Source organism: Marmota marmota, unplaced genomic scaffold (assembly GCF_001458135.2).
Source record: "Marmota marmota marmota unplaced genomic scaffold, marMar, whole genome shotgun sequence".
In the NCBI taxonomy this organism is placed as follows: Eukaryota; Metazoa; Chordata; class Mammalia; order Rodentia; family Sciuridae; genus Marmota; species Marmota marmota.
Window position 1 is genome coordinate 3,444,750 of NW_026000021.1, and position 13,519 is coordinate 3,458,268.

At 37.1% G+C, this 13,519-nt stretch overlaps 1 non-coding gene across 1 annotated transcript; it reads left to right on the forward strand.

The window, feature by feature from the left end:
- Window positions 1-210: 210 nt before the first annotated feature.
- Window positions 211-284, forward strand: Trnav-cac. The gene has a single exon. It is a non-coding gene; the product is annotated as a tRNA-Val (tRNA).
- The last annotated feature ends 13,235 nt before the right edge of the window (window positions 285-13,519 follow it).

Here is a 13,519-nt window from a genome sequence, read left to right on the forward strand (position 1 = left end):
TTGAATGCAAAAGTAAGGCCACTTCCCAATGAGTAGAAAATGAATTTTTTAACTTCGTTTTTGGATCCACCATCCCTTCTTAAAACATGTAGGACAGGATGTGCGTGATTCAGATTTCGAATTTTCTCAGAATTATAACAATATGCAAGTACTAATTCTAGGGGTACAGGGCAACATTGACTTTCCTCCAGAAGAATATATGAATAGAGATGGGGATATAGCTCAGTTGGTAGAGTGCTTGCCTCACATGCACAAGATCCTGGGTTCAATCCCCAGTACCACAAAACAAGAATATATGAATAAATACACTGAGTTAGAAACGTAGGAATCTGGGTTGCCTTAGCTTGAATCAGACTTATCTGCCAAGTAGGTTAAAAAACAAACAAACAAAAAACCACGAATATTTCTTAAACACAGGGATTCATAATTACAGAGAAGAGATTATGGGCACATGTTTCTCTCTGTAAGTGCTGGCTCACTTTATAATACCCACATGTAGCTTAGTGGAAGGCAAAGTTTGTATCTGCTATTTTTTTCTTCTCTGCTGGAGATTGAACCTAGGGCCTTGCACATGGCTATCCATTTTTATACATTTTCACCTTTGATTACCACCAATCCCCCAAGAACACATTATCACTCCATCTTTTGTGTCTTTGGTATGAGGCTACATATTATGCAGTTTGACATCTTTGACCATGTCTTCTATTCACAGGTCTATGAACTGCTTTCGAGATAAAAGTTTTTACACAAATGAAATGGAATTTCATTTGTATTTTATACATGATAATGACTCTCAATAATGTTTTGATTTGCTTTGAGTACAAAGATAAGGTCGTATTGCTGAAATCTCGGTCCTTGACCCTCATTCCATTTCAATAACAAGGACATGATTTTGAGAAAAAGGAAAAAGAAGGTACATTGCTTTGCTAGCAAAGGAGAAACACAGGGGACTTCTGTCCCAGAGGCTGTTCCTATCTACTCTCAATAGTCAGCTGAGATTCCTCAGAGATCACTCTGTGTGAAGCCTCTTGCCTTTTTTAGCATTCTTCTAGCAGATTTTAAAAAGGTGATTCAAAGACTGCATTCCACATGTTCTCTGTTTGGAGTTGTAATTCACTCGTTCATTTGGGAGATAGTCATTTATGAGGTCTCCTGGTACCATCACCAAAGTTTGAATTACTTCTTCCTATAGTGGGTATGAACAAAGGACAGATGAATCTGCCTTGGATGGGGAAGAAAGGTAATATCCTGCTTCCCCTGAGATCAGAGAGGGGGAGAGATTAGGGAGGAGCAGAGAGAGAGGAAAATAAAGAAACATGTCCATTTTAAAACTAAGATGCAATGGCAAAGTACCATGAGCTACATTCAAAACATAAAGTGGAACACTGCTGCATTTCCCCACTGTCAATTACTATATTCCATTTCTGTGGAAAAATGGGCAACTGAATCTCCAAGCTGCTTCCTGCTGAATGAGGGCAACATTGGTAAAAGTAATCAAAATTCCTTGATCTCTATCAGGTGCGGCATGGACAGTTAAGTGCACTCAGCATCAGAGCAGTCCAGAGGTCCAGAGTGGCAGATGCAGGTGACTGGACAAGGCATAAACAGGGCAGGGATCATGCTAAGCCAACAATGAATAAGTTTGCGAAGAATTACTTTTCTAAACAATTAGCACAAAGCAGTTTGTATTCATCCCATTTCTAAAAACCGTGAAGACAGTAATTTATAATCATATTGGTGAAAAACAGTTTGAGTTTATCAATGTAGGAGGTTAGGAAAATTTGTAGGTCTTTGAGATCAGGTTCAAATTAACTCAGGACAAACTTGTGACTCTAGAGTCTTTGTGATCATTACTATTAGGTACTCCCACACAAGAACACTTTCTTTATAGATGCCAGCTTTTCTTATATTTGGTAGGGCTGATATAACCATACATTTTAAGTTACATTAAAAAAAAAAAAACATTGTTTTTCTTTTTAAATATCCCTGTAAGACTGTGCTTAGGCTATCCTCTCCTGTCAGGTGTTTAAGACTAAGTTGGTCAAAACGGAACTGTTCCTATCTACTCTCAAGAGTCAGCTGAGATTCCTCAGAGATCCGTCTGTGTAAATCCTCTTGCCATTTTTAGCATTCCTCTAACAGTGGTGCCACCTGCCAGAATCCGTTGGGTCTTGCTGACCATATGTGGCTTTTTTTAGAAGCATCAGGGCCATTTTCATCTCCAATGACCCTCCTCTTTGCAGAATGTGCACTGGTTGGCTTCCTGTTCTCTAGGGTCCTTTAGTTCTCCCTGATCAGGAGATCAGGTGACTCGCCAGAGTTTCAGGACCCAGGGAGAGGTCCCCTTGTCCCATCCTGGCTGATCTTAGAGGGCAAGGGCCAAAATGCTTGATGCTCTTTTCTTTGCCCTTTTACTTCCTTGAGTTTGGTCTCCAAATTTTTGGTTTTAAACACCCAGCAAGCAGTTTCACCAATCTTAAAGAGGGAATAAAAGATCATAACTTTAATATCTATCATTTTATAGTTATCCCTTTCATTTAATTTGAGCTACTATTAGTACTGGAAGTCAGCATTATATACTATCTGTCCTGTAGGTGATCGTTTATTATTTCAAATTAACCTTTTTTTTTTTTTTCCAGAAGCAGTACCTTTGCAAAACATCAACAGGCAAGGGTTATAAAAGTTACAGGGAAAATACAAAATGACACAAACAGAGCAAAAACATATTCAGTTTGTGTAATAGCTATAAACAAAGAAAAATGACTTATATAATCTTAAACCTTTACTTAGTTACATGTTATGTCCCCTGTTTGAGATCACTTTAATCTTAACAACAAAAATCAATCTTTTGAACACAACTTTAAATGAGCTGAAGTCTCACCTATTTTGGAGCCATTCTGGCATAGAATAAGGCAGGAGGCAGAGCCTTACCTCAGGTTAAGGCAGAGCTCTTCACAGATAAGACAATACAATATTACATCTGAAACATAAATCAAAGAAAGGTTAAGAGAACTTTTAGCTTTCTTTTTGTGAAAAAAAATAGCAGAATGATTTCATGTTTTACAATATCACCTTTAAACAAATTAGTCTCTCCTTAATACCTTCCAAAAATACATTTACATCCCCCCAGACAACCCCAGGGGCAAAAGGGGCTGGAAGGCAGAGCAGAATCCAGGTTTTATTTGGTTATTTGTGTTTATATCCCAGGCAGCTTTTCTGACACACACACACACACACACACACACACACCTAGTTTAGGGCTGGTGTCCTTGACTCACAGTGTGATGATCTGTGGCTGCCTGGGGTCAGGATGAGCAACAGTGCCAGGAGTGCCAGCACTGGGTTTAAAAGATTTGAATCTTTTCACACACACTCTTTTTTGGTGTCTTGATATCCTTGCACATCAGAAGCAGTTCTTTTTGCCACCTTCAACTTCCTGACAACTCAGATCACTTGTCATGCAACTGCATAAATGTCTCTACATACAGAGAATCTATTTCATACACTTGACAGACCGACTTCAACATCATGATTGTATAATAGTCCATAAAATTCATGCAGAGGCCAGATTGTGTTACAGCAAACAGTCTTTCTCTTAGGCTTATACCTATAGGTGACCCATTCAGCCAGTATCTCTCTGCTCAAAAGACTACCAGTGAAATCAAAGCAGCATGTCCCATGTCTTCAAGATCTAGTGACACATACAAAAAGACATAGATGAGAGAGGATCACCAAAAGTAGGACTGACAGATGGGAACCTTTAAAACACCAACACCTGTATGTGCAAATTTCTTCCACTTGATTTACCTTGACCAACTCCAACTACAAGATTGTATGATAATTCAGAAAGCTATTCAAAAGCCAGGTTATTACAGTAAAACATTGTCCTAGACAGTCTCATACCTATAGGTGGCTGTTCAACTTACTTTCCTCCTGACAGACCAACTCCAATTGCAAATTTGTACAACAAAAAAACACAGAGATACAATTAGAGAGAAGCCCCCAAAACCCTGGCTGAAAGATGAATGCCTTTAAGTTGACCTACGAAGATCTTTCTTAAGAAACAACCTATAGGATAAATGCAGTACTGGTCCTGTCTTAAAAGGGACAGAAACCAATACAAACAAAACAAAAACACAAACAGATAACCAAAGGGAATTTCCAAACCATAGCAAACAGACAGAAACCTTTAAAATAGAAAGACGAGGTGGAAAAATCTCAAGTTTTCAACTCACACTTAACTGTGACTTCTACACCAGTGGCGCCACAGATGTTCCCATGAAGAGGGACCAGATGTTCTCACAAAGGGGAACCAGATGTATAGAATCAAGGGTCTTGGTGTGCACACTGGGGAAGCTTACCAAATGGCCAAGCAAGTTCAGTTTCCTTTTTCTCAAAGGGGACCATGGTGGAGCAACCGGTAGTGTTCAGGGAGACAGGGTGGGAGTTCCCCAAAGCAAGAGGAGCCTTGACAACTGCTGGGATGGTCCCTCAGTCCCTCCTTTGACACACACAAATAGCTTCTCGGGTTGGATCGAAGACAAACTCACCTGTCTTCTAAGTCTCCAGAAGTTGGTTCTCAACAAGTTCACCAGCACCTTGAATCCTCAGCGTGGAAGTGGGGTTCCTTAAAGACCAGTGCTGCCCAAGAAAGCTGGAGTGGGTGCTGCTCACACATCCCATCTGGGTCACCAAATTTCTTGCCCAAACTCAGTCCTTTTCTCTGATGCCAATCCAGTAAGGAGGACACGGCTTTGAGGAAAAGGAAAAAGAAGGTGTATTGCTTTGCTAGCAATGGAGAAACACAGAGAAGTCCTGTCCCAGAGGCTGTGATTCTGTCCCTCAGCAGGAACAGGGGGCTTTTCAAGAGGTGGTTCAAAGGCTACCTTCCACCTGTTCTCTGTTGGAGTTGTAATTCACTTGTTTATTTGGAAGATAGCCATTTCTGAGTTCTTCTGGTGCCATTCCCAAAGTCTGGATGTCTTCATTCCTACAGTGGTGAGTGCTCAAGGACAGATAACTCTGTCTATGATGGGGGAGAAAGATAATCCTGTTTCCCCTGAGAATAGTGAGGGAAAGAGTTCAGGGTGGAGCACAGAGAGAGGAAGAGAAATAAACACGTCCATAATAAAAATCAGTTGCAGTGGCAGAGCAGCAAGGGCTACATTCAAAGCAGAAGGTGGACCACTGTTAAAATTTCTCATGCAACTATTTGCTACCTAAATTGGTGAATGCAGGTATATTAATTATTATTGTGGGTCCAGTAAGTCTCTGGATCTGTGGAACTGTCACCCCCTAAAAGATGTGTTGATTCTAGGTTGTCTGCACTTGAAATTATTGTTCATCAACTGGCTCCATTTATTTTGTTTAAAATGGTTGTTTCAGTGACATAAATTGCTATGTTCATCATTTTGTTTTTAGCAATTTCTATTACTAAGTCATACGCTATCTGGGTAGAACAGTTTTTTAAACATTAAGTAATTGCATAATTTTTTCCTTAGTGATCATAAATGCTATATTTTCTCTCCAGATGATATTTATTCTGAGTTGTGTTGTGCCACTCTGGACAAAACTCAGTTCTTACCCCCAGTGCCAATATAATAATAAGGACATGGTTTTGAGAATAAGGAAAAAGAAGGTGCATTGCTTTGCTAACAAAGGAGAAACACAGGGGACTCCGGTCCCAAAGGCTGTGATTCTGCCCATCAGCAGGAACAGGGGGCTTTTAAAGATGTGATTCAGAGGCTACATTCCATGTTTTCTCTGTTCGAGTTGTAATTCACTTGTTAATTTGGGAGACAGTCATTTTTGAGATCTTCTGGTACCATCCCCAAGGTCTGTATTACTTTGTTCCTATTGTGGGTGTGTACTCAAGGACAGATAAATCTTCCTAAAATAGGGAAGAATAGTAATCCTGTTCCTCCTGTCATTAGGGAAGGGAAGAGATTAGGGGCGAGCAGGGAAAGGGGAAGAGGTAGAATCCTGTTCGTTTTAAAAATCAGTTGCTGTGGCAGAGCAGCAAGGGCTATATTCAAAGCATAATGAATGACCACTGTTAGATTGCTAAGGTATTTCTGAGAAAAAAAATGTTGCCAACATGTTACTAGGAGATAAATTTAAATTGTATTTGAACAAATGAGACATCAAGATTACTGGCCCTTATTTCTTGCACTGCAATATTATTTATAATCAATCATTCCAAATCTTTCTCCACCCAGTGGATTGAAAACTAGAGATTAAAACAAAGAAGACAGAGCTCGGAGATGCAGAAGTTCCAGGAAGAAGAGAAAAATAAGAGATTGCCATAGTTAGAGTCCTGGAAAGGGAGACTTATGTTTAAAAGTAGAAATGGAAAAAGTAAGGAAAGAGATAGAATAGGCCCTTGCTTTAGATGCAATGGATTCTTATGCATATCTTCTATCAACCAAAATAAAGATTTAATAAAAGGTAAAAAGAAAAAAGAAAAGCATGAAGTGTTTTTGAATTATTATGACCTGATTTGATGAATGGAATACTCACAAATGAGATAGACAATAGAAGAAAACAGTGTAAATCAACTTTGTGTTGTTCCGAACACAATATATGATCAAACTAAATATCATAGAAATATTGATATTTAGTTTGATCATATATAGAAATATTTCCATATCAATATGGAAAGGTCAGAGTGGACATTCCTGGGGTGGAAAATATGAAACTTGAAAGACACACTCAAAGTTGTGGGTGTAGAGATAGTACTTGCCCAGCATTCACAGGAAAGTAACAAAACTTAAACAAACGTGGGGCATGGTACTGCAGCAAGTGAGCTAAAAGGACTCAGCTCAATGCAGACAATTAGTGAGCCAGCAGATTAAACAAGGAATTACAGAGTACATCACACCAGTGTGTGTGTGTGTGTGTGTGTGTGTGTGTGTGTGTGAGAGAGAGAGAGAGAGAAAGAGAGAGAGGGAGAGAGAGAGAAAGGGAGAGGGAGAGAGAGAGAGAAAGGAGAGGAGAGAGAGAGGTGAGGATGGACAAAGGAAAGGAGGGATGGAAGGAAAGAAAAGTTAACTAAGAGAATAAATTTAATTCCATCATCCAATGTTACTTATGTACACAAGTAACAGAATAGGTAAGAAGATACACACACACACACAAAAATGTTTTAAACACAAAATGTTTTAAAAGTTTTTAAAATAATAAACAAATCCTCAGACTTTTTTGTCAAACAAAATAAGAACGAATTTCAAATGATCCATACTTTCTGCTCTCACGATGAAATTTTAGAAGTCAAAGAGCAGCAGCCTTTTAAATTCTCTGGGTTGGGGTGGTAGTGGAAGCAACCGCGAAATGCTAACCCCGTAAGTAGCAGATGGAGAGATATCTGAATTCTCATTAGCAAACTTAGGTAAAAGAACCTGAGGAATACCTTTCTACTTCTGAAGTAAAAATATTGAACAGGAACTCTGTATTTAGTGAAACTAACATTCAACTATGACAACAAAATAAACACATTCAAAGAATACGCAAACACAGATTTATCACCCACCTACCCCAATCTGGAAGAATAATTAGAGGACACACTTTGAAAAAAAAGAAGAAATGAGTCTTGAGCTACTACACAAAAAATAGTGGAGAACAATGAAAACAGCACAATTTATACTTAGGCTTAAATAAAAGTGTCTCCTAAATGAAAAAAAAAAATGACAGGTTAAATTTAAAATAACTTTATTGATGATGTCAATGTGAAATAGGTTTTTCAACTCACTAGTATAAAATATGCTAGAAGGTGGGAGGAAAATAAAAATAAGTGCTAAGATTCTTGATTTATTTGGAAAAAAATACAAAGAAAAATGATTAACATAAGACATTTTATAGAAGCAAAAAAGCTTAAATACAAATGTTAAAATTTTAAGCGCAACCACTTGAAAAATATTAATGAGCTGTCAAACTTTCAAACCATTAGAGAAAAAAATGAAAGAAAACTATGAATTCAACAAAAGAATAATACTTTTTTTTTAGAAAAGCAGAGAAAGAAGAAAACATAAAATAAGTCGTCAAGAAATATCTAAACATCTCAGTAATCACAAATCAAACGGATAGCTAAACTTTAGCAACATAAATGCTTTGTCTCAGATTGGGCTGTAAAATAGTGTTTTTTTTTTCTTTTCCTGTTTCAAAGAGCTATCTAAGAAAATGACTAAAAAACACTCTAGTGAAGAAAGAACAAAGGTATATTAATATGTATAAAAAGCATGTATAATAATTTTAGAGCAAAGGGAATGTTAATTGAGTAAATTTAGGAGAACAAATAAGTATCTTTTAAGTGGTCATAATCCTTCAAAAGATATTTTTTTTTCATCATTCTATCACATTGAGAATATATGCTGTGCCAAGCATCTGTTGGCTTCCAGAGAGAAAGCTGCAAAAAAATCGCACAGGACTGTGAAACCAAGACGGCAGCTGCCTTCCACTGATGCAGTAAAAACCACGGGAAGAGCAGTGGTGGTATTGATGACCTTTTGGTCTGGGAGATGAGTTTGTAGCATGTTTCTTTCAAGTTGCCCGCTAGAAAACCAAGTATAGATGTCAAGGGAAAAGTTGGTTTAAAAAGTCTGTGGTGAGGGTCAAATTCCAGCTAGGATATACAAATTTTAAGGTCTGCAATATAGAAACTTTATTAAAAATATGTAGCTGAATGATACTTGTTGAATGTGTCCATGTAAGTAAAATAAATGAATGAATGAATGAATTCAATGAGTGAGCCCCTTGGGATTCCAGTATTTTTAGGGCAATATAGAAAAGAAAACTGAAAAAAGAAAAAATGAAATTTCAGAATATACAAGGAAATAGGGAGAGTATTAATCATCTCGAATGCAAGTTAAGAATGTGTTCTAAGGATGGAAGAGGCAAAGATTGCAGAGAAATGAAGCAAAGAAAACAAATAATTGACAGTCCTAGTTACTAATTAAGAGGACATTGCTGACCTTGTATTAAAAGTATTGGTAGAGAACTGGGTGCAATGGCCCACATCTGTAATCCCAGGGGTTTGGGAGACTGAGGCAGGAGGATCTCAAGTTCAAAATCAGCCTCAGCAACTTAGCAAGGCTCTGTCTCAAAAAAAAAAAAACTTATAAATGGAGATAGGGATGTGACTGTGTTCAATTTCCCAGTACCAAAAAAAAAAAAAAAAAGAAAAAAGTGTTGGCAGAGTGATAGAAATAATAAACCTGTCTGGGCTTAAGGGGTCATATAAAGAAAACTATTAGAATTAATGAGTTTAGTCAAGTCTTTTCAATATTGTTAAAAAGGTAAAAAATAAACAAGTTTATATAAAGGGCAGAAACTTGATCAGCAGGTTTGCCTTTTGGGGTTTGTTTTCTGATAAGAGAAAAAAGCCATAGATTTTAACAAAGATGTGAAAGACCACACACATGCCTGAAAATAACAAATGCATGGGAGGTGAACATTCTTGGAGTTATGAACTCCAGGAAATTAGTGAGAATTGAATCTGCCACAAAACTGAAGATGTTGTCTTTGATGGAAGTGTGGACCGTTTATTTGTAGTGAAACAGAAAAAAAAAGTATATGATACATATACATATATATATACACACACATATATATGCTATGTGTATATATGTATGTGTGTATTGTCACTAGTTCTATTAGGTGGGTTGAAATAGAGGCAGCAGCCTCTGGAGGCTCTCTTTTGACTACTTTTTTCAGTGAAGCAGGAAGTGAGATCATCAGCTAGGAGCTCAGATGCTCTAGGTTTTCAAAGAGAGGACAAGGTAGAAGAACCTCAGAACAGAGAATGGGAAAAGAATAAAAAAGAAAACAAGACACGGTTGAGCAGCAATAGGGGAATGCAAGAAGCAATGAACATGATTATAAATGCTAAAACAAACAAACAAACAAACAAAATGCCAGAGTGATTTTCACCTCAACTGTCCGCGGTCTTTTACAGGTACAAAAGAAGCAGAGCAAGTGAATCAAGGTCGTCAAGGAAGTTGGAGACAAATGCATGAGATCGACTACAAATTTTCATCAAGAGACGTAAATCAGGTACAGGAAAAAAAAATAATAATAAGAGAAGAACAATGAGAAATGAGAAGACCAACAAATCTTAGGTTCTGGTTATTGGGGGAGGGATTATAGAGAATGTAAGCTGTTAAGAAAAAGGTTGTAATTAGAAAGCAGCATGCTTGAAATTGGGATCATGGAAGGTTTGCATTTTACTGTACAGTGACTGTTGGGTGAGTTGTCTAGGTCAATATTTAAATCATCCAGGGTAGGAAAGTGTAATGTCAGCAATATACTGGGAGAGAAGATGTTTGGGGTAGGAGAAGAAACCTATGGATGTTTGCAAGAAGGAGGATGACTTGACTTTTAAATATGATGTCTCTAAGGATGGAAAAGGAACATTATTAGAGCTGTGTGTTTTGAAGGAAAGAAGACCAGGAGGATTCCTATTCCCTCTCCTGACCTGGCAGTATGAAGTATCAGGAAGTAAAATAGCCATAACTTGAGCAGGGATATTTTTGTGGATGGGAGTTTAATCAGAGAAAAAAAAAATATTGTTTGGAAAAGTGGTTTCAGTGATTGTATCAGTGATTTATTCCTGCCTCACAAACCACTCAGATTTAGGGCTTAAAGCAGTAATTTTTACTGGTGTTTTTTCATGAGTCTACACAGCATCCAGGAGGTTCTGTTGATCTGAGCCAGACTGTTGGTGGGAACTGGGCTTGCTGGGGGTGTACAGTCAATTCCTGAACTGGCCCCAGCTGGCCGATCTGGGTTGGTCTTGTCCAGAACCTCCCAGTTTCACTCCATGTGTTTCTAATCTCCCTCTAACTCCCATTCCCTCCACCCATGAAAAAGGCAAAGATGTTAACGCACCACTAAGAAAGGAAGCATAAATTGCTAATTAACATATTAAAACAACTTGATTTTTATTAGTAATCAGTAAAACACAAGTTACAATAATATAAATGATGATATTTTATGCATCTTCAGAACACATTTATAAAAATTAATTGATGAGTAGGGGGCAGGAAAATATGTATTCTCTTTCACTTTTGGGGAAAGAATAAGTTGGCTCTCCCTTTCTGGAAAGGATTTCAGCAGTATGTATTAATATTGAAGTCAAAGCTATCTTTTGGCCCCCAAACTATTCTTTTAGCTCTGATTCATAAAAGAATACTGTTTATAAAAGAGTACTGACAGGGTAAGATGTTTAAAGATGCTCATTGTAGCTTTTTATGAAATAATAAACATTGAAAACACTATGAATGCAAAAGTAAAGCCTAAAGGTACAGTAATCAGGCACGAACTTTGATGAAAACAGGTGGCACACTCAAATGAAGTATCTGAGCATATTTTCTTGAGAGCATTGTTTGCAATGATATATATGCAAGTTCTTAAAAGGTAATGAAGGTGATGGCGTACCCTCTTGTTAATAACAATGGAAACTCCCAGCATCCCTTGGCTTAATCAGAATCTTGTGACAGCTGTGTGTGGAAAGCTACCTGATGAAAAGAGAGACCTGCAGAAGGTGAACTACCAGGGAACAAGTGTGAAGGAAGGTGGGGAATAAATGCCCCATGTTGCTTTTTTTCTTCTCTCTGGATTTTCTGCCAATGGCTCTCACTCCACTGGCTAAAAGCAACCAGAAGTCAGAGGGCAAGGTAGGTTTTAGGGATTGCAAGCTCTTCCATGCAGTCCTTTCAGCTCAGTTTACAGGAGCACAGAGCAAGGTGTAGAGCGGTAGAGATGGGGTCTGGAGAGACATAGCCCAAGCCACAGCAGAGTACCAGTAAGTGATAAATTATTGAAATAAGTCTGTATCTACTAATATGAAGTAATTTCTCTAACAAGGTTAAATGTGGGGGGAAAAGTTCAATGCCTATAATCAAATAGTTTTATATAAAATATGTGAAATTACCATGCATATTTAAATGTGCATTTATTATTTTAGTGCACCAAAATATCCAGAAATATGTACAATAAGTTGCTAACAATCATCATCATTCATGTGGGTAATATTGAAAATGAGTAGGAGAGAGATTTTATTCATCAGGATTTTAAATTTTTTAATGAATAAGCATTTATATATAGAATCTATAATTTAAAATGGGTCACTAAAATGCATTCTAAAATTGTATAGGGAGATTGAACAATGGTATGGGTAAGCTAGATTTTTTTATTATGATACATGAAATTCTCCTCTTGAAAATCTGGATAAGGAAACCACAATGGAAGTGTATTTCTTAGCTTAAATAGATCTGTTTTCAATGTATAATTTTATTTGTATTGATTTGTAATTTGGGGGCAAAATATTTCACCTATATATCTTTTTATCTAATGTGCATTCACAAGCATTTTACCTTTTAACACTAGGATGATTTTGGTGGGTAGCAGGAATAATTTTCTTCATCTTGCCAATGAATAGCTTTGAGGTATAAGAAGCATCAATGACTTTCCCCAAATATTCACAGTGAGTTACTGACAGAACATAAAACAGGAAGCATTTATTTCTCCATAGTTCTGGCCTGGGGACATCTATACTTTATCACCTGGTAATCAAGGTTGTTTACCACATGGGAAAATTATGCATGAATGTCAAGTTTATGGATTTAGTACTTTACAAGCTATTCCCAACCTCTAGGGAATTTGAGAAAAACGAATTGGTTTTGTTTCTACAGGAAATACAGCAATAATTCCAAACTATGCTTCCCAAATATGTAACAGGATTCCCCAGGGCATCATGGTGAGCTCACGAAAGCGCTAAAGGATATTTTAAGTTTTCACGAAAAGCATAGTGATACTATATATTTGATGACACCGGGTGAATGTCAAGCTCTGAGCAATCCAGTCACATTTAGTTGTATTGTATATGCTTCAATTATGTCATATCTTTTCAAAGCCAAGGTTCTGTTGGTGCTGTTGAACAGGAAATGAAAGTGGTGTGGCCAAGCTGCTGGGGAGGTTTGAGAAGTCATGCAGTGATTAGACAGGCACATGCACACCTGTGTTGAGTAGTGGTGTTTAATTGTGGTCATTTATTTCAAATGTATTTTTAATCAAACAGCTGCTAATTTGTTAGGATATAAATATGTAAGTTTTTTAGACATACATGTTTAGTAAATAGGTCTCATTTCTTTAGTTTAGAGGCATTATGAAAAGATCACTGAGACACTCATGGCAACTGGAACAGGAAACTTCTGATCTAAAATATTCAAATTATACTTCAGAAAGCGAAATTACAAAAGTTCCAAATACAAAATATCTAATCAGTATTAAACATTATGTTGCTTATTTTACATTTATTCTTCCTCTAGATTATCAAAAAACATTCCAATCTTTATTGTTCATTTTTGGGTTAATTTATATGGTCTCTTCTTTCATAAATGCATAGCTAGATGAAATGTTTCAGAACTCTTTGTTGAATGTAAATAGGAAGAACTAATGCTTTGTTCCTTTCATACAGAAAGCTTATTTCCGTAACTTTCTTAATCACTTGTAACTCATTTGGCAG